This window comes from Mastigoproctus giganteus, chromosome 10 (genome assembly GCF_048544385.1).
Source record: "Mastigoproctus giganteus isolate SK-2022 chromosome 10, ASM4854438v1, whole genome shotgun sequence".
In the NCBI taxonomy this organism is placed as follows: domain Eukaryota; kingdom Metazoa; phylum Arthropoda; class Arachnida; order Uropygi; family Thelyphonidae; genus Mastigoproctus; species Mastigoproctus giganteus.
Window position 1 is genome coordinate 122,813,893 of NC_143584.1, and position 26,730 is coordinate 122,840,622.

Sequence of the window (26,730 nt, forward strand, 5' to 3'; positions counted from 1 at the left end):
ATCCCTGGATGCTTTCTATTTAGAATCAGCTGGTCCCACTGCATAGAATTTAAAACTATCTGAGCCACTGTAGTCACCATTACAAAAGCAAATGCCCTTCCCTTTGCCCTTAACCATAGTAATCTTTTAAGTAAATCCCACATCAATACACTGTGATCACTGCCACCTAGTTGGTCTTTAATATACAAGTTCTTAATGCATGAAGGGTTACTGCTGATAATTAGATCAAGATTATTGCTTTTTCTTATTGCCTCTCTAACATGCTAATGTAGAAAACAGTCATCCAATAAATTTGGAAAAAGTTATTACTGTGTGAGTAACTAGCTCACAATGTACAGTCAGTATCTAGAAAGTTAAACTCCCCCTTTTAAAAGGCATTCTGATTTACTAGCCCATTCTATATGCCTATACAGCTCTTTGCTATACTCATCACAGTCATTAGGCCTGAAATATACTCATTTTTTCTCCAGTGCTTGTGTCACATCTGACTGAACATTGCAGTCACCACTCACATCAACTGGAAGCACTGCCTTACATTCTGTACACTTCTTAATTAAGGGCATAACCCCCTTCTGTCCTTTCTGTACACATTGCACTCTCCAAATTCAAATTTTGCACCATTATATCTGAGTGACACGTCTCCAGTATTTCACAATGTCTGCATTTTATGACTTGACCAGCACATCAAGTTCATTTAATTTATTTACTACGCTCCTAGTATTAGTGCGTGCACGCACGCAAGCACTCACACACACAAGTTTACATGCACCTGTTTTTACCTTTTAGTAATCCTAATATAGACAATATATTTGCCACGAGAACCTCCAGCAGGCCTTGAAATCCCTAAAGCCTTGCTTTCCAGGCCACTGCATATTTCTATAAAAGCAATGCAAGAATCACAACTCTGCCTGCAGCTGCTGTTAATCTATAAGCCTGTGTATCCCACCCCCAGCTAGTAGTTTTCCAGATGATCTTAGAGAAGTATTAGAAAAGCTACTAAGGCTAAAGAAGGACAAAGCTCCAGGGGAGGATTACATACATATATATTCAGTTATAACTAAAAAGACTACATATCAGTTTATCAAACTGTTAAGGATGTTAATTCTAGTCTCCATATTGGTACAAAGGTGGTGCTAAATAGGAGCTGGATAACTATATAGATCAATGAGTTTAACTTCTGAGGCAGAGAAGAATGGTTACAAGGTGTAGACTTCAAAGTTTGATAACTAGAATTTAAGGGAAGATCTAAATGAAGCATAAATAATTACAGAGGTTAAGTGAAATGAATAAAGGTCTGTTCTCCCTCGCTGGGAGGACAATAACCAATGAGAGCACAAATATAAAATCTCAGGGAATAACAGAAGATTGGATCCCATGAAATTCACCTATGGTCAGTGAATTGTAGAACACTGGAATAACTGCCTCCCACATGGTAGAGGCAAGGAGTCGGGCTAAATTCAAAGCAGAACTGAATGGTTACCTTATGGAAATGGCAGCAGTATAAATATTCTGTTTTGTTTTATTATTTTATATTGTTATATTTTTTGGGTGATGCAGAGTGGTGAAACCCATGTTTAGTCTCTAGAGCAAAGTTTCCGGCATCCCCCTCCCCCCATACTTCTCCTTCAACCCACGCACGGTACTAAGTACTATAGGTTTTGATACCTTTCGTGTTTGGGGTTTTCATAAAAAAAAAAGTCCACTTCACTGCATCATTTGGCCTTATTAATACTAAATATATCATAGAAAAGAAGGAAGCGAATAAAAAATGTAAATTACCTAAATAAGCATATGGACATTAATGGTATGGATATGTAAATTTTACATGTTTTAATAATTTCAGAAGCAATTTTCTGGACAGCCTATAAGTCACCAGGAGTGCATAAGTAAATAAAGGTTTTTAAATATTAACTTTTTTCCTGTTTCAGCTTGATAGCACAACAGGAGTGAGATTACTGTCAAAAATAAAATCAAAATTTCACTTTGATTTTATTTAGACCATACTGTCTTTAGTGACACTGATATCACTGCATGCACCTGGTATACCTTTGGGCCAAAAGATGTAGGGAAACTTTTAGCAACACTTTACAGAAAAAAAAAAAGTACCTTATAGTCCAGAAAATATGGTACATATTCAGTTTCATCCTGAATCTGAATTCCAGAAAATTTCTCCAATTTCAGCTTGTGTAAGCCCACATCACCTCAAATTTTGTTAAAATGGCCTGCCCATTATGATTTTAAAACTATCATAAATATAAAAATGGTTACTATTACTTGTAAACATAATTAACAGATGGCAGCACATTCCTACAGAATTCTGAGACAATCTTTACACATACAGATGTAATTTGTTGAATGCTGCATTCAAAAAACCTTCAAAACAAATATATACGTTCATACTCCACTGAAAAAGATATGTGGACACTTGTGAAAACTAATATTATTCAGTACATGTGTCTCAAAATGCTCTTTTACTTAACTTATAACTATATTAATTGTTATTATTGTCGACATTAAAAAATATCGACACAAAAAATGAATATGCAAGTTTTTTTTTATGCTTTCCACAATGGCAGAATTACCATAAACCCATTCAGATAACATCAACCAGTTCACAACGAAAGTCCAAACTGGAATTTGACTCCCAATTAATTTTTGATATCTAACTTCATATACTGTCTCAATCTCTATTTTTTTAGCCTGCTGATTGCATGTTAACCTCTTGTGAAGCTCTAACATGAATTTTGCTGTTAAATAGTAGAGATCTATGCTATCTAAGATGCAGCCAAATAGTACAGATATGTAAAATAAGCATAGTATCTTACTTGATTGTAATTTGTAAATCATAGACAGTGATGAGACTACTAACAACTTCAAAGTCAAGTTCCACTCTGCCATTGCATAATCAGAGAATATGCATAGTACTATTATACTCAGTGTTGTTATACTTAGTTAGTGTGGGTTATTAAATTAAATTTTGGCTAAAATCATGACTCAGACAAGTGCAACAAAGCAAAAAACTCAAAATAATAGGAATGCTTTGATTCTGAAGCAATCACTGGCAGGCCCCATGAAAACCAGAGCAACATTCAGCATTTACTTGTTGCCTTTTTGTAGAGTTCTCTATAGTGGAACATTATATAGCCGGTGAGGATGTTTGTGTGTGCTTTCATTGCAGAGAGTTGAATATCAAGTGCCAATTCAGTGTTCTTATGGATTTATATTCAGTGTTCTTATGGACTTGAAGAAATTAAGAAGAGGAAGCCATCAAGCACTCAGTTGCACAACACAATGTTGAAGACTACACCCATGCATCACGCCGCACAATACTCCACAGCAGTAGTAACCATTGGTCCCACATGAAACAGCTACTGTTGGTGAATCTATTGTCAGGGAAACATATCTTGTAAAAAGGATAGATGGAATAGGATCAGGGTATGACTGCAAAGAGTGCTTCTATTGGAATGAGCCGCAGCCTGGAAAATAAGATGCAGGATATTTCAGAGACTGCTGGGAATCATTGGGGTACAAGTAAACACATGGGTTGTGTTAGGGTAGCTAAGAAAAAGAACAGGTGCATGTATACTTGCGTGTACACCAATGCTAGGAGTTTAGTAAATAAATTTGATGAATTTGAGGTACTGCTCAAAACATCAAAGGCATCATATTGTGGGGATTTCAGAGACGTAGTGTCACACAGATATAAGGAATGCAGAACTGGAATTTCGGGAGTACAATGTCAACAGAAGGAATAGACAGGATAGGAAGGGAGGAGGGGTTATGCTATTAGTTAAGAAATACATAAAATCCAAGGAAGTGAAGCCAGTCGACATTGCTGGACAGTGCAGTGTCGAGTCAGCTTGGTGTGACATAAGCACTGGGAGGTCAAAATTGAGAGTAGGAGTGTGCTATAGGCCTAATGACTTTGATGAGTATAATAAGAAATTGTACAAGGAAATAGAGTGGGCCAGTAAATCAGAGAGTCTTATAATGGGGGATTTTAATTTCCCAGATATTGACTGGAATTTGGGGGCTGGTCACTCACACACTAGCAATGCTTTTGTGGATTTATTGGATGATTGTTTTCTACATCAGCATGTTCGGGAGGCAACTAGAGGGAGTAATACTCGTGATTTGATTATCAGTAGTGATTCTTCATGCATTAAGAATCTGGAGGTAAATGAACCACTAGGTGGCAGTGATCACAGTGTGCTGAAGTGGGATTTACTCAAAGAGGTAACTACCATTAGGGGTAAAGGGAAGGGTTATTGCTTTCGTAAAGGCGACTACGATGGACTGAGACAGTATTTAAATTCTACACAGTGGGACCAACTGATGATGTTACCAACAGCAAATTCAAAATGGGAAGCATTCAGGGCACTTGTCTTGGAAGCTACTAGGCTTTACATACCAACTAAGAAATATTGTTCAAGGTTTAGGCCTAAGTGGATGTCAGATGAACTAATGAGACATATGGCAGAGAAGAAAAATGCATGGGATACATACAAATTAACATGTGACACAGAAGCCTATGATAGATACAAGTTGATCTGTAACCAAGTTACAAAGGAGGGTAGGCAGGCGAAGGCAGATCATGAGAAATCTTTGGCAAGGGATGCAAAGAAAAACAGCAAAGAGTTCTTTACTTATATAAACTCTAGAAGGAAGGGATCAATCAGATTGGTCCACTTGATATCGATGGGTCAACTGTTGATGATCCTGCTCAGGTAGCTAACAAACTAAATGAATATTTTGCATTGACATTCACACATGAGGAGTTATTCAGCGAGGGGAATGCCAGAGGTGTATTCAACTCTGGCAGTAAGCTAGAGAATCTTGTAATAACTGAGAGTAAAGTGGAGGAGAAATTGTTGAAGATAAATACAAGAAAGGCACCTGGGGTGGATGGGATCTATCCAGTTATATTCAAGGAGGCAGCAGAGGAAGTAAGCAAACCCTTAGCCATAATTATGAGAGCTTCCTTGGACTCAGGGGAAGTACCCATGGACTGGAGATGTGCAAATGTGACCCCAATTCACAAAGGAGGATCAAAGGGCGACACAAGTAATTATAGACCTGTTAGTTTGACTTCTGTTCCCGGAAAATTAATGGAGGCACTGGTTAAAGAAGCACTGCAGGATCATCTAGACAAGACTTCAGTTATAGCTCAGACACAGCATGGTTTTGTTAAGGGGAAGTCTTGCCTGACCAATTTGATTGGATACTATGATGCAGTCACAAAAGAACTGGATGCAGGGAATAACTTTGATATTATATACTTGGATCTTAGAAAGGCTTTTGATACTGTTGCACATGGAAGACTGCTGCACAAATTGCAGCAGTGTGGCATTGGAGGCAAATTGCTGCTATGGATAAAGGGGTGGTTGAGGGGGAGAAGACAGAGAGTGGTAATCAACGGACACTGCTCAAACATGGACTAATGTTATTAATGGAGTCCCTCAGGGTTCAGTATTGGGTCCATTATTGTTTTCTGTATTTATAAATAATATTGATGATGGTATATCAAGCTTAATGTCCAAGTTTACAGACGATACGAAGGTTGGCAGGGTTGTCAAGGACACTACTGACACTATGCTACTGCAACAGGATCTGGAAAGGTTGAGCAGATGGGCTGAGAGGTGGCAAATGAAGTTTAACATTGACAAATATAAAGTACTACATATGGGAAACAGCAACCCCAAAGCAACGTATCAACTCTGTGGTACTACACTGACAGTGGTAGAGAATGAAAGGGACCTGGGGGTGGTTGTGCAGGCAGATATGAAGTTTTCTGAGCAGTGCAGACGGGCTGCAAGAGTAGCTCATGGTGTATTGTCGATGATATATAGGAATTTTTCTAGCAGGGATAAGGAGGTGATTATTCCCTTGTATAAGGCAATGGTCAGGCCACACCTAGAGTACTGTATACAGGTCTGGAGGCCTCATTTCAAGAAGGATGTAGAGATGCTGGAACAAGTACAGGGAAGGGCAACAAGATTGGTGAATGGAACAAAGGGGTGCTCTTACTAAGAAAGGCTTAAGTTTTCCAAATTACAGTGTCTGGAGACTAGGCACCAGCGAGGTGATCTGATAGAGGTGTATAAAGCCTTGAATGGTTTGAGAATGCTCAATGCTGATGGGATTCTTCCTCTTGCTCAGAATAATCACTTGAGAGGGCATAAATTCAAATTGAGGAAAGACAGATGTAGGATAGACGTGAGCAAATTTGCCTTTAGCCAGCGGGTGGTTGGTTGGTGGATCAGACTTCCATCCCTTGTCGTGGAAGTTGATAGCCTAAATAAGTTTAAGGCTCAACTGGACAGGTATTTTGAACGAACAGAGGGGTGAAGAGGAAGTGGTTATTTTTTATTTATTTTTGGCTGATGCTGCATAAGCTTGCTTTCTTGCATCAAATGCCTCTACTAATGCTAATGCTAAGAGCAAAAGTTGATGATGTTTTAGAACAACTATCATCTTTTAAGAGCACAATAGGTGATATTGTTGTACACATTTTTACCAATAATATTAAGAATAGGAGATATGATGATCTACTTAAATCATTCGCTACCACCTAAATATGAGAAAACCCATTCAATGTGCTGTCATTTGTGGAATTCTGGAAAAAAATCAACATGCTGACAGCCACATCATTTCAAAAATTCTGTACATAAATGGTTGAAAATTAAAATTTTGGAATTCATTGCTAAAATCAGTTAGCCTTAACAACAGGGTACCTCTTCTGATCAATCACTGTGAGTAGCAGTCATTGATAGGACTAGCCCCTCCTATTTGTTGCTGTCCTCGCAGTGATGGGAAGCTCTGCCCTTTTCTGTATACAGTATCCATTTTAGATAATGCATGTATTCCCCCCCCCTTTCTGGCTGTTTTAAAATCGTGAACTTCGTTTCCCGATTTTAAAACAGCAGTAAGGGGGAAATAACACTGCAAGGAAAGCAATGAGTAGGAGGGTCTAGGCCTGCCAATTACTACTACTTGCAATGATCAACAGGAAAGGCTACCATGTCGTAAAGTCTAACCCTAAAATCAAACACATTTGTGCTGAGCTGTAAATCAAAACAAATCTTAAAATTTTATAAAAGTTCATTTGTGTACATAAACTAACATCAATGTAAGTGTGCTACATCCATAAACAAAAGCTAAGCATTACTGCAAATGCATTCAGTGTGCTGATGCTGAGTAGTTATTAATTTTTGTGCCTTTAGGTATACAACACTCATTGATTGACCACTTAAGAATGACCACTAGTATGCATTAAGGCATGGGAAGGGCACTTGGCACTTATATGGCACTTGGGTGCATATAATGGGCAGAGAATGTGCTAACAAGTACAGGACAATGTTGAGAAAAAGTTACGAGCGAGGACTAAATTTGAAATTATCAGTAATTCTGTCCCGACAGAATAGGAGGGAGTAATGATGAGAACCTTGTCAATCAATTCGTCCCAGAAAGATTGTGCAAAGTTCATGGGATAGAATTTTTCTTGGCATGATCTGTACTTGTTTACAGGAGAGACTTTCTCCAGGGATGTGATACACTTAAATAGAAGGGGTGCAAGAATATTTGCTGTGTTATCAAGGCAGTGTTAGGTGAGTCAGAAAACTGATAGCCTGGGGGAATACATAGAATAACAGATTAACAGTAGCCACAGGTAAAGGTGAAGGTGATTATTGCACTGCTTCTAACTGAACAGGGAGCAGACTGGAAAGCAAGGTGTCTGGGATTACAAGGCCTACTGTAGGTCTTTGTGGGAGAAGCAAATATATGGGTTGTGTTAGGGTTACTATGAGCAAAAACACAAGCATATATACTTCAGCTACTCCTAGAATTAGTTTACACGTGCATGTACACAAATTCTAGGAGTATATATATAATAAACCAATCTGATGAATTTTGAAGTACTGTACTGGCTAAGTCATCAAACATGAAAATTGTAGGAATATTGGAAACATGTTGACACTCAGACATAAAAGATGCAGAATTTGAATACGACAAGTACAAAGTACAGAAAATACTTTTTTTTTTTCTGTGTGAATACCATTTCAGACAAGACTATGACAACTCTGCAACATGTACATTGAAAACACCATACTCATAAGAGCTGAGTGTTGAATATGTCTATACAGTGTGGCATTGGGTTCAGTGATCAGCCTCTTAGCCCAGTAGGTAGCAATGTATACCACCCAATGGTTTCCATCCTTGCAGTGTGGAGGCAGGCTGGACTGTAGTACCGTTCCAAATGCATCAAGTACTGATAAATCCAACCCTGTTATCCATAGAAACAGGGTCAGGAAAAAATAAAAATAAAAAACTTACTGACAGAGAGCATAGCATCAACACCACTGGTTCTTGAATATCAGTCCTATCCTGGTTATTTTCAATTATGTTCCAGTGATATAACTTGAGGAACCACACAAGTCAACTGTCCTCAAAAAAAGAAAATACTGTAGCTACTTTTAATGAAGATGCACAGAATCCACATAAATAAAACCAAATTCTTATTCTATTTGTCAAATTCATAAAATAGACTTTTAATAAACTTCTGCAGCAACAATAAATTCACATTTGGTGTAAAAGATTCTCATGGTAGCACAACATAAGAAGGCACATCAACTGAACTCAAGTCCTCACTGATACATGAATGCATCAGTGAGCAATAAAATCTATACAACAAATTGCAGTTAATTAAGTACTAAAATCCTGCACTATATTTGAATCTGAGATTATTATCTCTGCTGGAATGAATCATGGGCAGAAGTGGATGCACACCCAAAAATAAGGACACGGATTACCTCCTCCTATCTACTTCCATTGGTTGAAAAAGATCTCTTTTGTTTCCTGTAATTCACAGATTGCAGATCTGTAATCATTTCTTACTAAAGAAATGATTAGTTTCTTTAGTAAGAAACTAATCATTTAGTTTCAGCTAATCAACTAATCAACACCTAATTCATCCCTCCACAATACAAGCCCAATTCATTTCCTATCAGAAAAACAGTCTATCCCAATTTTAACTAAATTGTGCACTATGGTACATATTCTGGCAAATCTATAATGCATCAAAAATATGCAATGCTCCCTTCTGTACATGACTTAAAGGACAGATAGGACAGGAGGAGGAGGAGGAGAAGGAGGAGGGGAGTTATGTTCTTGTTTAAGTAGTACATAGAATCTAAGGCAGTGCAACCAATCAACTTAGGTGGTTAGAGTAATCTTGAGTCAGTTTGATGTAATATACAGGGTGTCTCAAAAATACACAGCATAACTTCAGGATATGAGTTCCTCATATGTAGACAATAAAAATATTTTATATCAACATAGTTCTGGAAATGTTTGGTTCCTGAGTTATTAACCAGAATGTCTTATCTCCCACAAGTGATTTCCTTCATCACAAGGTACTGACAGAATCAGGTGATTTTCCACTCTGACCATGTACTCAAATCAGGAACAAGCGGATATGCACTTTATGTACGGTTTGGCGGACGGCAATGCACTGGAGGCTTGTCGTTTGTACCACGAAAGGTTCCCAGAACGAAGATGTCCAGACAGGAAAAGTTTGAAGGTATCCATCGCCGCCTTTATGAACATGGGACCTTTACACCTCGTGCTGCCGACAGAGGACAACCAAGATCTAAGACTCCTGAAGTAGAGGAGGAGATTTGGATGTTGTGCATGCCACTCCTGGAATCAGCACACGCAGAAAGCAGTGCAACTTGCTGTTCAATGTTCGACTATTTGGAGAGTGTTTCGAGAACACCTACTGAAGGTGAAACTCTCCGCAATCGAATTGTGGCAGGTTGTGAGACAATACGAAACATGCCAGGAATTTGGCATCGTCTTCGCAAGTCCATGAGACGTCGATGTGAGGCCTGTATTCAGGCAGAAGGTGGACATTTTGAACAATTACTATAAGGTGATGTGAACAGTTAAGTGTCATAGACAGACCTTCAAAACTCGGAAACCAAGCATTTCCGGAACTATGTTGATATCAAATATTTTTATTGTCTACTTATGAGGAACTCATTCCTGAAGTTATGCCGTGTATTTTTGAGACACCCTGTATATGCACTGAGAAATTTTTGTAAAATAATAAGAGAAGTTTACCTCAATATAGTACGTAGAACACTTCCGTATCATACTCTCCAGAAATTAAAATGAAAAAAATCGAAAAACTTACATTAGAATAACAAATAATTTAAAAATAATTAAAAATCAATTTAATGCAATTAAAAATAATAAAATTAATTAAAAGAATATAACGAAAAAATGTTCAAAACGATTTTCCTTCCTTCCTAAAGCTGACAATGCTTTTCAACAGTATGTCGTGTTCACAGGAATGAAAATTACCGAATACGGGTGAGGAGTATGAAACTTAAATAGGAGGCGCCTCCGTAGCCAGGTGGGAAGGAGCAGCAGTGCATAGCACATGCTTCTTGATTACTCCGGGGTTCGAGCCCGTCACCACCAAATACGGAGGATGCGGAAAGGTCAGGGAATGACCACCGCATATCCCGGAGCAATATGGCCTTAGTTGCTAATGCTCCTAAAAACCAAATAACAAACAAACAAACAAACAAACTTAAATAGGGATTATTTGTCTTCACGCATGTGTTTTTACAGCCCACGAATCGGAGATGAGACATTGCCGATGAACATTAACAGAATTTTCGTGTAATTTGATTTCTATGGTTTGTACAATTAATAGTTGTGTATAATTACGTTGGACACTAAGTATTTTGGCCTCATTAAATAAAAAAGAGTCTATTAACCTGTTTGTACCACTGTTCAACATTGTTGAACAGTGGCACAAACAGCTTAACAGACTCTTTAAAGGAGCAGTGCAGACGGGCTGCAAGAGTAGCTCATGGAGTATTGTCAATGATATACAGGAATTTTTCCAGCAGGGATAAGGAGGTGATTATTCCATTGTATAAGGCGATGGTCAGGCCACACCTAGAGTACTGTATACAGGTCTGGAGGCCTCATTTCAAGAAGGATGTAGAGCTGCTGGAACGAGTACAGAGAAGGGCAACAAGATTAGTGAATGGAACAAAGGGGTGCTCTTACGAAGAAAGGCTTAAGTTTTGCAAATTACAGTGTCTGGAGACTAGGCACCAACGAGGTGATCTGATAGAGGTGTATAAAGCCTTGAAATGGTTTAAGCATGCTCAATGCTGATGGGATTCTTCCTCTAGCTCAGAAAAATCACCTGAGAGGGCATAAATTCAAATTGAGGAAAGACAGATGTAGGATAGACGTGCGGAAATTTGCCTTTAGCCAGCGGGTGGTTGGTTGGTGGAACAGACTTCCATCCCTTGTGGTGGAGGTTGATAGCCTAAATAAGTTTAAGGCTCAGCTGGACATGTATTTTGAACGAACAGGGGGGTGAAGTGGAAGTGGTTTTTTTTTTTTTTTTTGGCTGATGCTACATAAGCTTGCTTTCTTGCATCAAATGCCTCTACTAATGCTAATGCCGAATTTAAAATTGTGGCCAGGCCAATACGGAAATTACACACTATACTGAACAATTGCTCAGTCCTTTCCTCGTTCGCAACACAAATTAATGACCTTGTATACAACATTTCTTGCGGTGATTGAGACTCGTCTTACCAGGGTTCGACGCGTTTTCCTTTGAATATTCTTGTTAATCAACATGCGGCCTCAGTTCGTGCTTCTCGTTCAGCAGCGTCAGAATTAGCCTTTCACAACTTTTTTATTTAAAGAGGCCAAAATACTTAGTGTCCAACATAATTATATGCGACTATTAATTGCAGAAAACAAAATTAAATTATACGAAAATTCTGTTAATGTTCGTCAGACATATCTCATCTCCGATTCGTAGGCTTTTATGCACATGCGTGTATAGGAATTATTTAAATAGGGATTATTTAAGTTTCATGCTCACCCCTATTCAATAATTTTCATTCCTGTAATCACAACATATGGTCAAAAAGAGTTGTCAGCTTCAGGAAGGAAAATAGTTTTGCAATTTTTTTCGTTAAATTCTTTTAATCAATTTTCTTATTTTTAATTGTGTTAATTTTTTTTTTGTTGGCACATCGACTTCTGTGGCTATAATGTACCTCCCAAGGTTATTGCAGTACTTTGATCCAAGCCCGAGGCAGGATTCGAACCCTTGACCTTTGGGTTGCTAGGCAGGCACTTTACCCACCCGGCTAGACCGGTCGGCTGTGTTAAATTGAGTTGTATTGTGTTAAATTGATTTTTAATTATTTTTTAAATTATTTGTTACTCTAATGTAAGTTTTTCAATTTTTTCATTTTAATTTCTGGAGAGTATCATAAGGAAATATTCTACATACTATATTGAAGTAAACTTCTATTATTATTTTACAAATATTGATATCAACGTAGAACGTATTGAGCATTACAGCTCTGGTTCATACTATCTAACTGAGAAAATAAAAATGACAGTAGGATTGTGCTATAGGCCAAATGACTGTAATGAATGCAATGGACAACTACACAAACAGAGTGGGCCTGCTCTAACCTCTGAACCAAATGGAACTCCTATTCTCTTTTAGCCCTAAGTGCCGCATGGGCAGAACACTGCTGATGCCAGTTCACCAGTGTGGAATCTCTACATGGGATGAATACTTTGTCAAGGATTTCGTTCCACACTCCAATTGTGTGGAATTAAATGCTAACTCTGAACAACGAGAGTAGAACAACTTGCTGACTCACACAAAATGTGGAATCAAATGATCACGTTTCTCTTGCAATTAACATGTCTCCTCATTTCCTCCTTCACAGGGATTTCTCTTTTTTCCTCCCCATCTTACTATTCTCTTTCTTGCACCCATTCCCTCCTATTATCCTCAGCTCCTTTTGCACTTAATTTATTTCAGGTTCCAAGGGCTTGGCTGGAGCACCACCAGGTACTGTGGATGACACAGTAAGAACAATTTTGGATGACCAGCCTCTTTCTGGCAAGGATGGATATCTGGGATCACTCCTCCAAGTGATCGCTGTTTCCTAGAAATAACGTGGCCAGTCAACAAAAACCAACATAACACATACACAAACTATACACACACGCAAATGGCTTAGACCAAAGGTTCCCAAACTTTCTCAGTTTATGGTACCCTTAGCACTCAGTAATTTTTTTCACGGCGCCAAAATTATCCATTTTGGTGTGAACAGATATTGCCATATAGGATGATGTGGGAAACTTCTGATTTTAGCTGCATAGTTTAATAGCAGAGCATGCCAACAAAGGAGTAGGGGGGGTGGTTCATGTGCTTCTGTATAGAGGCTCTGAATTGGTGATGTACAAAAAGTTCCTAAGGCAATTCAGAAAGCATTGTGATGTACTGGGTCAAGCCATTTTAATACACCTTGTCTGGCTGGGGCATATACAGGAGACCCATAGGCTAGTCTAGATCAAATCAATGAACGGTATAAGTGTAGCAGCATGTACCGATCTGCACCCCATGACATAAGAGAAATTGCCTTAAGTAAATTCAGCTTCCTTATACAGGCCGTATGGATATGCTTAATATGCTCCAAAAAACTTATTTTATCCAGAATTAGTCCAAGAAATCTAACACTATCTAGACAGCCTTGAAGCTGTCTTTCAATTACATGCATGTTTTGAGAGTGGCATGACACTGTGAGATTGTCAGCATACAGGTATGCTTTAACTGTGTCAGGAATGCATTTGATAATTGAATTGATCCTGATGGAGAAGAGCATGGTGCTAAGCACAGAATTCTGGGAGACTCCCTCTTCTTGGACAAATGTTTGGGTGAGAGCAGAGTCAAAATGTACCTGAAATGATCTATTGCTCAAAAAGTTCCAGATAAATTTGGGAAGATGACCTTGACAACCGGATTCATAGAGATTATGAAGAATCCCATATCACCACGTTGTGTCGAAAGCTTTTTCGATGTCGAGGCACATCATCACTAAGTGTTCATTCCTGAGAAATGCATTTTGAATGTTTCCCTCAACTTTGACCACAAGGTTAAGTCTACTTCTTCAAAAACTATCTCTAAGAACCATGTCAACCTGGCATTAATTATTTTTTCGAATGTTTTTCCTAAACAGCTAGTTAAAGCAATAGGTCAGTAATTTGTTGTATCAGGGAATGCTAACACAATGGAATGACAACGGATAGTAATGTAGTAATCCTCATGAAAGATTCTATTATACAGTTTTAGAAGCGCAGACTGGGACTCTCAAATGATATCACATGGTGTAATAGATTCCATCAGTACTATTCTTTAGTCATAACAGTGCACTGCTTAACTCGGTCATGGTAAAGGGTACATTATATGGAAGCTGGCATGTAGTATTAAAATTCAATTTTTTTTTCTCCTTCTACTTTATGTGACTAAAATATTCGCTCATAGCAATTACAGCTGAATGTCTGACACATTTCACCTAATAAATTAGCAATTTCAAGAGGATTAAGGATTTCTCTCCTTTTTCAAAGTAATATTATTGTGGTTATAGGACAGTAGCATTAGCATTAGTAGAGGCATATGATGCAAGAAAGCAAGCTTATGCAGCATCAGCCAAAAAAAAACCAAAAAAAAAAACCCTTCCACTTCACCCCTCTGTTCGTTCGAAATACATGTCCAGCTGAGCCTTAAATTTATTTAGGCTATCAACTTCCACAACAAGGGATGGAAGTCTGTTCCACCAACCAACTACCCGCTGGCTAAAGGCAAATTTCCGCACATCTATCCTATATCTGTCTTTCCTCAATTTGAATTTATGCCCTCTCAGGTGATTATTCTGAGCAAGAGGCAGTATCCTATCAGCATTGAGAATGCTCAAACCATTCAAGGCTTTGTACACCTCTATCAGATCACCTCGCCGGTGCCTAGTCTCCAGACACTAATTTGCAAAACTTAAGCCTTTCTTCGTAAGAGCAACCATTCGTTCCGTTCACTAACCTTGTTGCCCTTCTCTGTACTCGTTCCAGCAGCTCTACATCCTTCTTGAAATGAGGCCTCCAGACCTGTATACAGTACTCTAGGTGCGGCCTGACCATTGCCTTATACAAGGGAATAATCACCTCCCTATCCCTGCTAGAAAAATTCCTGTATATCATTGATAAGACACCATGAGCTACTCTTGCAGCCCGTCTGCACTGCTCAGAGAACTTCATATCTGCATGCACAATTACCCCCAGGTCCTTTTCATTCTCTACCACTGTCAGTGTAGTACCACAGAGTTGATACGTTGCTCTGGAGTTGCTGTTTCCCATATGTAGTACTTTACATTTGTCAATGTTAAACTTCATTTGCCACCTCTCAGCCCATCTGCTCAACCTTTCTAGATCCTGTTGCAGCAGCATAGCGTCAGTAGCGTCCTTAACAACCATGCCAACCTTTGTATCGTCTGCAAACTTGGACATTAAGCTTGATATTCCATCATCAATATTATTTATAAATACAGAAAACAACAATGGACCCAACACTGAACCCTGAGGGACTCCACTAATAACATTAGTCCACGATGAGCAGTGTCCATTAATTACCACTCTCTGTCTTCTGCCACTCAACCATCCCTTTATCCATAGCAACAATTTGCCACCAATGCCACACTGCTCCAATTTGTGCAGCAGTCTTCCATGTGCAACAGTATCAAAAGCCTTTCTAAGATCCAAATATATAATATCAAAGTTATTCCCTGCATCCAATTCTTTTGTGACTACATCATAGTATCCAATAAAATTGGTCAGGCAAGACCTTCCCTTAACAAAACCATGCTGTGTCTGAGCTATAACTGAATTCTTGTCAAGATGATCCTGCAGTGCTTCTTTAACCAGTGCTTCCATTAATTTTCCTGGAACAGAAGTTAAACTCACAGGTCTATAATTACTTGTGACAGCCTTTGATCCTCCTTTGTGAACTGGGGTTACATTTGCACATCTCCAGTCTGTGAGTACCTCCCCTAAGTCCAAGGAAGCTCTCATAATTATGGCTAACAGATTTCTTACTTCCTTTGCTGCCTCCTTTAATATAACTGGATAGATCCCATCCACCCCAGGTGCCTTTCTTGTATTTATATTCAACAATTTCTCCTCCACTTTACTCTCAATTATTAGTATGCCTATTAATTCTTCTGACTTAAGTCCAAAATGGTTTTGATGTCTGTGGTTCTGTTTATAATGGGGGAATATCAAGACCATGGCCCTTTTATGCTCATTTGTTGTATATGATGCGTTTTAGTTCTTGCTTTCTTAAACTGTATCAGATTAGCAGTGGTTGAGTGTTTGCACAATAAATTCCACTATCTATGCTTCTCTTTTTTGTCATTGCTAGAGGCTTCATTCCACCATATTTTCAGGTGGGTTTTCATAGATGATTTGGATACAGCAGTTATGCAGCTGCCATTATTTGATGAGTGATGTAACTTACCACACAGTCAATGGTGAGAGACTTAATAGTCTGAACATCTAAATGTGCCAGTTTTTGATATTTCATCCAGTTAGCTTTATTAAACTTCCAGACTGTTTTTATTACAGTTTGAGGAGGAGACCACTAGTGATCACTGTTGTGAAGGTTGACAGTAACTGTCCAATCAATAAGTGAAAACAAGTTTGGCAAGTACAAGCACTTCTCGCTTTATGAGTTCTCGGGTTTACAAGTTTTTTCCCCAAGTATCAACAAAATCGAAAATATGAACATTAATTTCAAAAAAATAATGTTAAAAATTCATAAATACTGCATTTCAAAGCACGTGCAGAGCTATACAATACAGTGTACCCCGCTTTACGATATTAATCCGCTCCAGAGACACCATTGTATGGTTAAAATATCGTAATTTGAACCAAATAACACACTGTTTTTTTGGTAATTCGTTTCAAGATCTTAGTTATACAGCAAAAATTTCAAGTTGAAATTTTTGCTGTATAACTAAGCTATTTACCTCTCTAAAATGTCATTTTTAAGGTCACGAAGCATGACCTTAAGGCCATATAAAAGGTCAAGAGCATGGTTTGTAAATTGTATTAGTTACCAATTCAAATCATTAAAATGCACTACCCTTTCATAGTTATCGTATGTTCTGTTATAAGAACCAATTTTGAATGGCTTTGTGATGTTTTTCTAAAGTACATTTCTGGAGGTCATGACCATAAAACAATTTGCACTTTCCGGTTTATTGGGCTTTTCCATTAGTGCAATCTATTATAAACAGGTAGTAAATTCTATCTTCTTGCATTTGCAAAAATACCGATAGATGGAATTTTGTGTGGGTTTTTACGTTATTATGGTGAAATTTGTTCCCCCTTTACTGAAATCTTCAATCATATAAAAAACATAAATAAATTTTCAGAATCTTCTCTTCATTCCTTTTTGTTTAAGCTTCGTAAACTTGTTATTCCATGCAAATCGTGTTAGTTGCAATTTGTGTGTGCTGTTAAAAAATGCTTATGCATGCAATCATGAAATTTATAATTAAAAGAGATTATCTTGGTAACAAATACCTCTTGAAGCATTTCTGAAGTAGAGGACTCCTTTTGCAACAAACCAATGAGTGCCGAGCCAATAATGAGTGACGAGTGTGCATTCAGTCGACGATGAAGAATAAACATTGTTTAACATTTGTAAGTTGTAAATAATTTCTCTGTTATTACAATTTGCTTGATTTTACAGGCTATGTTTTCATTTCTTTCGATAAATCAATCATTGTTTAAACAAACTAATTAGCTAACTAATTTCATTGTTGAGAACATAACTCCTATTTTTAACCTTATGTCTATTTGAAATAAATTCCTGCTTTACACGTACACGCTAAGAACAAATTAACTCATAAAGTCGAGAACTACCTGTATATTGAAAGGCCAATTGCAAAATTTGGCCTTGAGGAGAGATGCATGTATGTCCGACTGCCATTGTTTAAAAACATTAAGTTGTGCCTCTCAAGAAATTTTTCAATTAATTTACCGCTCTTATCACAATGTAAAGAACACCACAGGGGGCGATGCAGATTCCAGTTACCCAAGGTACAAAAAGATGGCAGCAGCTGAGTAACCAAATCATTCAAATCAGCAAAAGTGTATGAATGATTGGGCGAAAGGTATAAAGAAAACAACTATTATTGCTATCCCAACCATAACTCGGGCAGTGACTGCTTCTAAAGTTATTTGCAGAGGGATAGGTCTGAAGGGAGTTTTGGAATTTACTAGCAATGCTACCTCTCCATGAGCTATAATAGAGTTGTTCCTATGTTTTAAGCTCATAGATATTTGGGGTGTTAGGTTTGTTTCCTGTAGACAAAGAACAGCAGGCTTATATTCAGTAATTAGGTCATAAACATCATCTAAGTTAGCTCGGAGTGGACGACAATTCAATGAACCATTCTATGACATTACCAGGTGTGTCTGATTGCTTATGGGATGCAGTATGTTTACACTTGTCTATTATTGTTTTTTCTCTTTTTGGGAATATTGGTCTGCTGATGTCTTCCTCTGCATGAATTTCAAGAAGTGAATCATCCTCATGTGATTTTTCATCTATGTCCTTGTCATCAGTACTGGATTTTTGATTCTCTCCTTCAGAACTTGTTTGCTTTATTGGTTGCCATACAGAGTTGTTATTTGGCAGTATCAGTAGCTGAAAGAGTTTTATGCTGTTGAGCAGGGTGTTCTTTCAGTGAAAAAAGGACTGATCTTGCCCAGTCAGATATTGACATTCTTGGAGGAACCAACCTATCAGTCTGTAACCCAATGTACTGTTATGCAGCACTGTTGCTTTTGCCCAACTGAAGCATAGGAGGGCGATTTAGTAGACACTAAAATCTGTTTCTTTGCTTCATGGTATGGCAATTTGAGTTTAACTCTATACTTCTGAATTTTCTTTTCTTTTCTCTCTGCCATTGGGTACACTCCTTTGAGTATGCCAAATGATTTCCTTGGCAATTTGGACATCACTGCATTTCAGTAATGCAGTCTGTGTGAATGTGCTCTTTTGAACCACAGGAGGCACCTCTGCATACTGCTTGAGAGTACTCAAATTTCTGGCACTTAAAATATTGGACTGGGTTAGAAATATAAGGTTAAATTTTACATCTCAAATATCCAGCTTTTACAGTTAATGGCAGAGTTGGTGTATTGAATGTAAGAATGACTGTCTGAGTAGGCATAAGTACTCCCATCTTTCTTGATCACTGTCCTTTTCACATGTACAGTAGAGCGTCAAAAATCCGAACATCAATAATTCGAAACGTCAATAATCCAAATGAGCCAGCATTTATTTTTTTTTTATGCTGGTACCATAAATTAATTACAGTAAGCACCGGTTATTGTGATCACTTTGGCAAACTGCATTTTGATTATATTAAACAGCAATTCTAACAAGTGAAAATCAAAGAATATTATTATCCACAGGCTATAAAAATGAAGATATAAAACACAAATTTACACCTTTTTTTTCTCTTACCTATTACAAAATTAAATGATATGTAAAAATCATAAGAATATTATTCACAAGTTAGCAAAATAAAAATAAAAATTTACACCTATGTACATAGCTTAATTAATATACATACAGTAGAACTAAACATACCACTTTGTAATCTGATATTTCTGTTCACTGACATTTTTTGGGGGGGTTGTAAAATCTAAAACAGTAAAAAAAAAAAATAAGCGTCAATCAATAACATAACACAGCACGCAGAAATTGCAACTAACAATACGCGCAAGCGAGATATGGAGTAAAAAGATTCTGAACAGTTTTTACAGAATTTTAGTTTACAGTGCTGTAGTTTTCCTTGTCTCTAAAAAGGAAGCAAAATTTTTTTTGATTGAATCGAAGATTGAGATTTTAAACAGATTTTCAAAGAGAGAAAGCGGGTCTTCGTTAGCAAAATTTTACAAGGTTGGAAAGCCAACCATAAACATTAAAAACAACAAGGAAAAAATTTTAAAGTTTGAATCAAAACTTGATACAGATGGTGCAAAAAAAAACTATGAGAACAGCTAATGACCCATCCCTCAAAGATGCAGTTTATTTGTAGTTCACACAGAGACAACATTTAGAAGAATCCATATCTGGATTTTTATTGTGTGAAACGGCACTGGAATTTAACAAAAAAATTAGGTGGTCGCTCAGATTTTAGAGCCAGTGTTTTTATTTTTATACGTACTAACTTTTGTCCCCGAACAGTATTTTTGATAAGTTCGAAAATCCTTACAAATCGGAAATCCGAACTACCCTTCCCAATTAGTTTATATTATCGATGCTCTACTGTATTACATTTTGACTGTTTAGTTCTTGAACAATCCCTTCCTCGAATACATTAAGGAGATCCCACTCTGCTGTTACCCCTTTAGAGAAGTTCAAGGTGGCATGCAGGGTAACCTTTGTGGAAATTTCCCCAAATGTTGATATCTTTAAGTCTTTCTGAGTGTTCATGCTGACTCATCTCTACTAGGAGGTCTCCCAACTGAAGTCTTCAGACCATTTATGGATGGCCAGCCACATTTTCAAGACTTTTCTGAATTAAAAATGGGGACAGCTTAATGGGTTGTCTGTCAAGGAGTACAGAATAGAAAAAGAGGAGCAGAGTTTTCAGTTCCTTCTTTTTTCTGCCTCTGCATTGGATGTATTTATATCATCTCTGGTCGATGGATCTGGTTCAAGGGATGCATAAGTGGTACATATGTTGATATCCATCATTGCTCCTTTTAGCCTTGGGAGAGTAAGTTTCTTCTTGCAGGTTGCCAGCCCCGCCATGTGTAGGCAGGAGCAGTGCCACCAGTAACCAAGCAGTTGTAGAAGATAGTAGAATTTGTTAGTAATTAATATATACACTAAATAAAAAAAAAAAGGTGGATATCCTTTCTGGGTTCTTACTTTAACACTTTAAGCACTTGTCTAAACAAGAGAAAAGACGCAAGAAAAGACATGAATGTTTACTGCTTGTGAAAAGAATACTATATATCACAGAAAAACCGCTTGGCACTTGGAGGCAGGAAACCCTGCACATTGAATTCAATACCCTGCGCACCACATTGAATACATGCATGAATGTCCTTTTCTTGGCCTGACCAATCACTCAATATGAACAACATGACATGACATTACAATATAGCACACAGAGACAACATTTCCCTTACTGGCTTTATCTGGTACACTATCTACACATGCTTCATGCTGGATGGAAATAAATAAATGTCCTTTCTGTACACGTTGTACTCACTACATTCAAATTATGCATCCCTTAAGTCTGAGTGACACAATGTTTATGATATCGCTTTATAAATGCATTTGATAACTAAACCAATACTTCAAATTCATCAAATATAATTATATACTCTGCTCCACCATTAGTGTATAGGCAATTATATATATGCCTTTATATGTATAACAAAAATATTATATATATAAATGTTTTTGCTCTAAATAATTCTGGCATCACATATTTGGATTTTAGGAAGACTTTTGATACTGTTGCACATAAAAGACTGCTGTACAAACTGGAACAATGTGGCATTAAGGGCAATTTACTGCTATGGAAAGGGGATGATTAAGTTGAAGACAGAGTAGTTATCGGGCGCCTCCGTAGGCATAGCACACGCTTCTTGATTAGACCGGGGTTCGAGCCCGTCACCACCAAATACGGAGGATGCGGAAAGGTCAGGGAATGACCACCGCATATCCCGGAACAATATGGCCTTAGTTGCTAATGCTCCTAAAAACCAAAATAACAACAACAACATAACAACAGAGTAGTTATCAATGGGCACTGCTCTTCATGGACTAATGTTATTAGTGGAGTTCCCCAGGGTTCAGTCCTGGGCCCATTACTGTTTTCAATTATTTATCAATAACATTGATGAAAATATATCAGGCTCAATGTCTAAGTTTGCAGATGATACAAAGGTTGGCAGGGTGGTTAAGGACAGTCATCAGGGTGAGCTACTGCAACAAGACCTAGGAAAATTGGTCAATGGGATGACAAATGGCAGATGAAGTTTAACATTGACAAATGCAAGGTACTGCATATGAGTAGCAGTAACCCTAAAGTAACTTATCAACTGTATGGTATTACACTCAGGATAGTGGAGAATGAAAAAGACTTGGGGGTAATTGTGCAGTCAGACATGAAATTCTCTAAGCAATGCAGACATACTGCCAGAATAGCTCATAGGGTTTTGTCAATGATATAAAGAAACTTTGCTAGCAAATGATATACAGAAACTCTGCTAGCAAGTACAAGGAGGTGATTATCCCTTTGTACAAGGCCATGGTTAGGCTGCACCTTCAGTACTGTATACAGGGTCTGGAGGCCTCACTTCAGGAAGGATGTAGATCTGCTGAAACAGATACAGAGAAGGGCAACCAGACAGGGGAAGGGAACAAAAGGGTGCTCTTACCTAGAGAGGCTTCAATTCTGTAAATTGAAGCATCTGGAGACTTGGCACCTGCAGGGTGATGTGATTGAGGTGTTTAAGGCCTTGAAGGGTGTGCGGGTGAGCTGTGTAGAGGTTTTTTTTTTTTGGCTGATGCTAAGCAAGCTTGCTTTCTTGCATCATTTGTCATTACTGCTACCTAAATATTTATATTGAGTGCACACCACTTATTCTGATCATGAATATTGTTGTTATTTGTGTAATGTTATATAACTTTTATGAAATCTCAATGAGACATACGCTAACCATAGAGAAAACATTGTTTATTGTAATCAACACTTCAGTTTACGTTATCACCTTTTTGCCTTATCATGGTCTATATAAGTGCAGTGGAATTGATTACATAACATCCCAATTTGTTCTTGAACTCGGATACATTGCATGTCCAGTTACTGCTCTTCCTTCCCACAGTTTGAATGGTTATCAATGTCATTACTCTGTAGAAGAACATGCTGTATCTGTGTGCCTCCCAATCTGACTGTATTACAGTAGAGAATTAATCCTTTTATAAGCCTTGATTTTAATATCTTCTCTATTTGTTTTTAATGGTTCACATTGATTTCCAGAAACATTATATAAGTGTCATTTTTATTGATAACTTTGTTGAAGAAATAGTGGCCAGTCCAATTAAAGTATTTCACATTGCATGATTTTCATGTTTTCTTTCTGTCCACTTCCACCTTTTTATGTACACTTTTCCACTCTTCATTAATACATAATGCTGAACAGCTGCATTCTTGTCTCTTTGGTTATTGTTATCAATTTAACCAAATTCCACAAGTGATGACATTAAGCAGCATCCACCACATTTGCTTCCATAAGGACTCCCAACAGGCCTTGTGATCCCTCTACACCTTTTTCCAAGCTGTTACATATCAACAGAAACAGTATCCCTATAACAACTCTCCTGTTAACAAGTCCAGCCATGCTTGGAAGAAACTGTATCCTATGAGCCTTGCACAATCTCTCTAGGGCCCAAAATGGCAGACAAGGCACTTGTCATATATTCCATCCTGTCATGTATGAGCCCAGACACTTTCAAATTTAATCCTAAACTCATGGCTTTTTCTCAACATTGCCCTGTACCTGTTAAATAAATCCTCAGATTGCCTATTCTTAATACCATTAGTACCAACATGTATAACATCACTTCTGTGCCCTTAAAAAATAACTGTTCAACATCATTAACTTTTGCCCCTGCCAGACATACTTCATCCCATTCCACACAATCTTTTTGCATAGCACATTTACCTGACAAAGTAGATAACAACAGCTACTTTTTATGGGATTAGCACCTTTCACTTTTTAGATCCTGCTGTGCTGCCCAATGCACGAGTGTAAACTCTAATATTCAGTTAGCAACTGAGTACCTAATGCATCCTGTTTTAATCCCTTCAAGTGCATCCATCCTTTCGTGCACTCAAATTCTGCCATAAAAATTCCAAATTTTTGCTTAATCTCCTCATACTCTTTGCATCTAAAGCACATAAAAGCATCTCCTGCAGCTCTATATCCTGCTACATTCATCTCTTCAAATATGCCATAAGTTCAACAAACAATAAGACTGATTCATGAGAGAACTGCTCCTGGCAGCTTCCCCTTCAAGTCAAAGCATCGTCGCTGCTTTACTGCTCTAGTCTGAGGCAAATTTATTTAAATTCAAATTTAAAAAATTACAGTGCTATACTATCACCATAATTCTGAAAGATGCAGAAGTACAATAAAAATGCTACACCATTCCCAGTTTCTGGAGCAGTAAGTACAAATTACCAATCAGTTTTTACTAAAAAAAAAAAAAATTCAGTTTCTAAACTAAATATTATCATCAGTCAATTAATCATACTTAGATTTCAGTAAAACATTTCACAATACCCCACATGAATGACTGCTATATAAATTAGAAAAAATCTGGCATCAGAGGAAGTTACTACCATGGATAAAAGAATGATTACATGGTAGAAGATAGAATAGTTATAAATAATCAGGTGCTCTTCACAGACTAATGGCATGAGTGGAGTACCACAGTTCAGTCTTGGTCCTCTTACCATTTTTAATATTTACTAATGATATAAGTATTTCAATTTTGATGTCCAAGTTTGCTGATGATACAAAAAGGTGGGCAGGATGGCTAACAGTCTATGCTACTTCATGAATATCTCAATAAACAAGATGGGTTTATAAATAGAAACTGAGGTTTAATAATGATAAATACTAAGTACTACATTTGAGTAGCAGTAATCCTAGAATAACATGCCATTTGAGTGGCTTTGATTTGGTTTGGTTTTTAATGGCCCATTTGAGTGGTACCAAACTCAGTAGTTGACAATGGAAAAAACCTAGGGGTAATTACATTGTCTGACATAAAGTTCCCTGAGAAATGCAGAGTGTGGGGAGTTCTGGGAATAACTCATGAGGTTTTGTCAGTGATATACGAAAAAGAGGTAATTTAGGTTGCGTCCTGAATACCGCATACAAGTTGGAAAACCTTGTTTGGGCAGGCCACATATATATCAGAAAGGGAAAAGAAAAAATAACAAGATTACCTGGGAATATAAAAGGGTATTCCTACCAAGAAAAACTTTTGTTCTTCAAACTGCAGTGTCTAGAAAATTTTTTTATCTATAAGGAGACCTGATTGGGGTATTTAAGACTTCAAATAGGTGCAGTAAACTAATTACTAAAAACACCCTCTTTCACTGACAATATACATAATAGAACAAATTTAAATTTGGAAAGGATGGTTGAAAAAATACATGTGTGAAAATTTGCCTTCAGCTAGAATATAATTAATTGATGGAATAAACTTCCACCTAATGTTGTGAAGTAAGGAAGTTAAACAAATTATTAGCAGTAACGGACATATGAAGTAGGTTTTTTGGCTGGTGTGTATAAATTTCTTTCTTTGTACAACTTTACCAATATTAAACCAAAGTACGTTCGTTTTATATTAATTTATGTATAGTTATTTTTAAAAAAGCCTGTTACAAATATTCGTACCTCGTCGGCAATATGCTGTTAAGCTTCAGAGAGAGATGGTAAAGAGAAGTCATGAAAACTTAATGTTGGTTAGTAGTAATATTCGACCCCAAGTGTTAAAACATAATGAAAACATCAGTCATTAATGTACTATCCTACCCGTCAATTCATATGTTCACACATATATATATATATATATAAATAAAAAAAAAAATTGCATTAAAAAACGCATTAGTTACTTCCCTCCCCTACTCCTCTCAGCATCACATACAGACCGGAGAAATGGATTCAACTCTGATCATATACACCTCCAGATAAATAAAAATAAAATTAAAAAAAAAGAGATAGAGTACTCCGTAACAGTACGGTGGTTTCGCCACCTGTCACTCGTTTGAAGATGTCTGGGTTCGAATCCCACCGATGACAGAAAGTTAAAGTTCTCTTCGACCTGTAATTAGTCGATCTTAGGCAGAGTGAGTAAGTCCGCCCCCTTATGTTATACCGGGTTTTTCTGCGCGCAACCCATGCAAATCGGCCCATTAACAAGCACAGCACACACATACAGATTTGGTTAACGTCTGGGAATCATTAAAATAATAATACATATGAAAAATCTAGGTAATGAAGACAAAAATATACATTAAACAAATACTGTTCTTCGGCAGTTTTCCTACGCTTAGTATAAATTCAGAGTGCATATCGCAGAAACACTCCTATTTCACTTAAATACTCCATATATTTTTTGCAATACTTACAAACAATATAAGAAATAACAAATTTCTCTAAAGACAGTCATTTAAATTTGCAATTATTTTAGAATAACTTATATTTCCACTTAATAAGTAAGCCGCAATTTTAATAAAATTCAATTTTCAGTTTCTTATGTATATATTTAATCAAAAAATGCTACTATATCCCTTTGTTTTTGTACTTTATGCTGCACCATAAGCTTCGTTTAATGATCAGCATAGCAAAATAATTATCATCCCACGCAGAACAATAATTATCAAATAATTTTCTACCACTTACCTGTAACAAGTGCCAGCCATCAACGATTAATAACAAACACACCAAGCTAGTGGATCCTCATGCTACACAATCCATAGGTGCTGCCACCATGACGTCATAGAAAGTTGCACTAAACTGCCACCTACTCTTTGCATTTTACTTAATACTGAAGCTACATATGGACCAAAAAGGTCCAAAAATATACACAATATACTGTACGTTTTCCGTTTATTCTAAGGCATGAGCACATGAGAAGTTTACAACCAATCATTTTAACAAAAATACAAAACCGTTACAAATACAAGAATACATTTCTCCCCAGGGAAAACTGCGGAT

General features: G+C 37.3%; 1 protein-coding gene across 2 annotated transcripts in view; it reads right to left on the bottom strand.

The window, feature by feature from the left end:
- The window catches only part of LOC150079263 (uncharacterized), a 65,801-nt gene extending 39,299 nt beyond the window's left edge, over positions 1-26,502 (bottom strand). Inside the window, exon 1 of one of the 2 annotated variants that reach the window (XM_090382471.1) lies at positions 26,416-26,502. The gene's annotated coding sequence lies outside the window, so the exon portion shown is untranslated. Of the gene's footprint in view, positions 1-19,561; positions 19,586-26,415 lie in introns of those variants that run through there. The other variant, XM_090382472.1, reaches the window with a different exon arrangement.
- Positions 26,503-26,730: the final 228 nt, after the last annotated feature.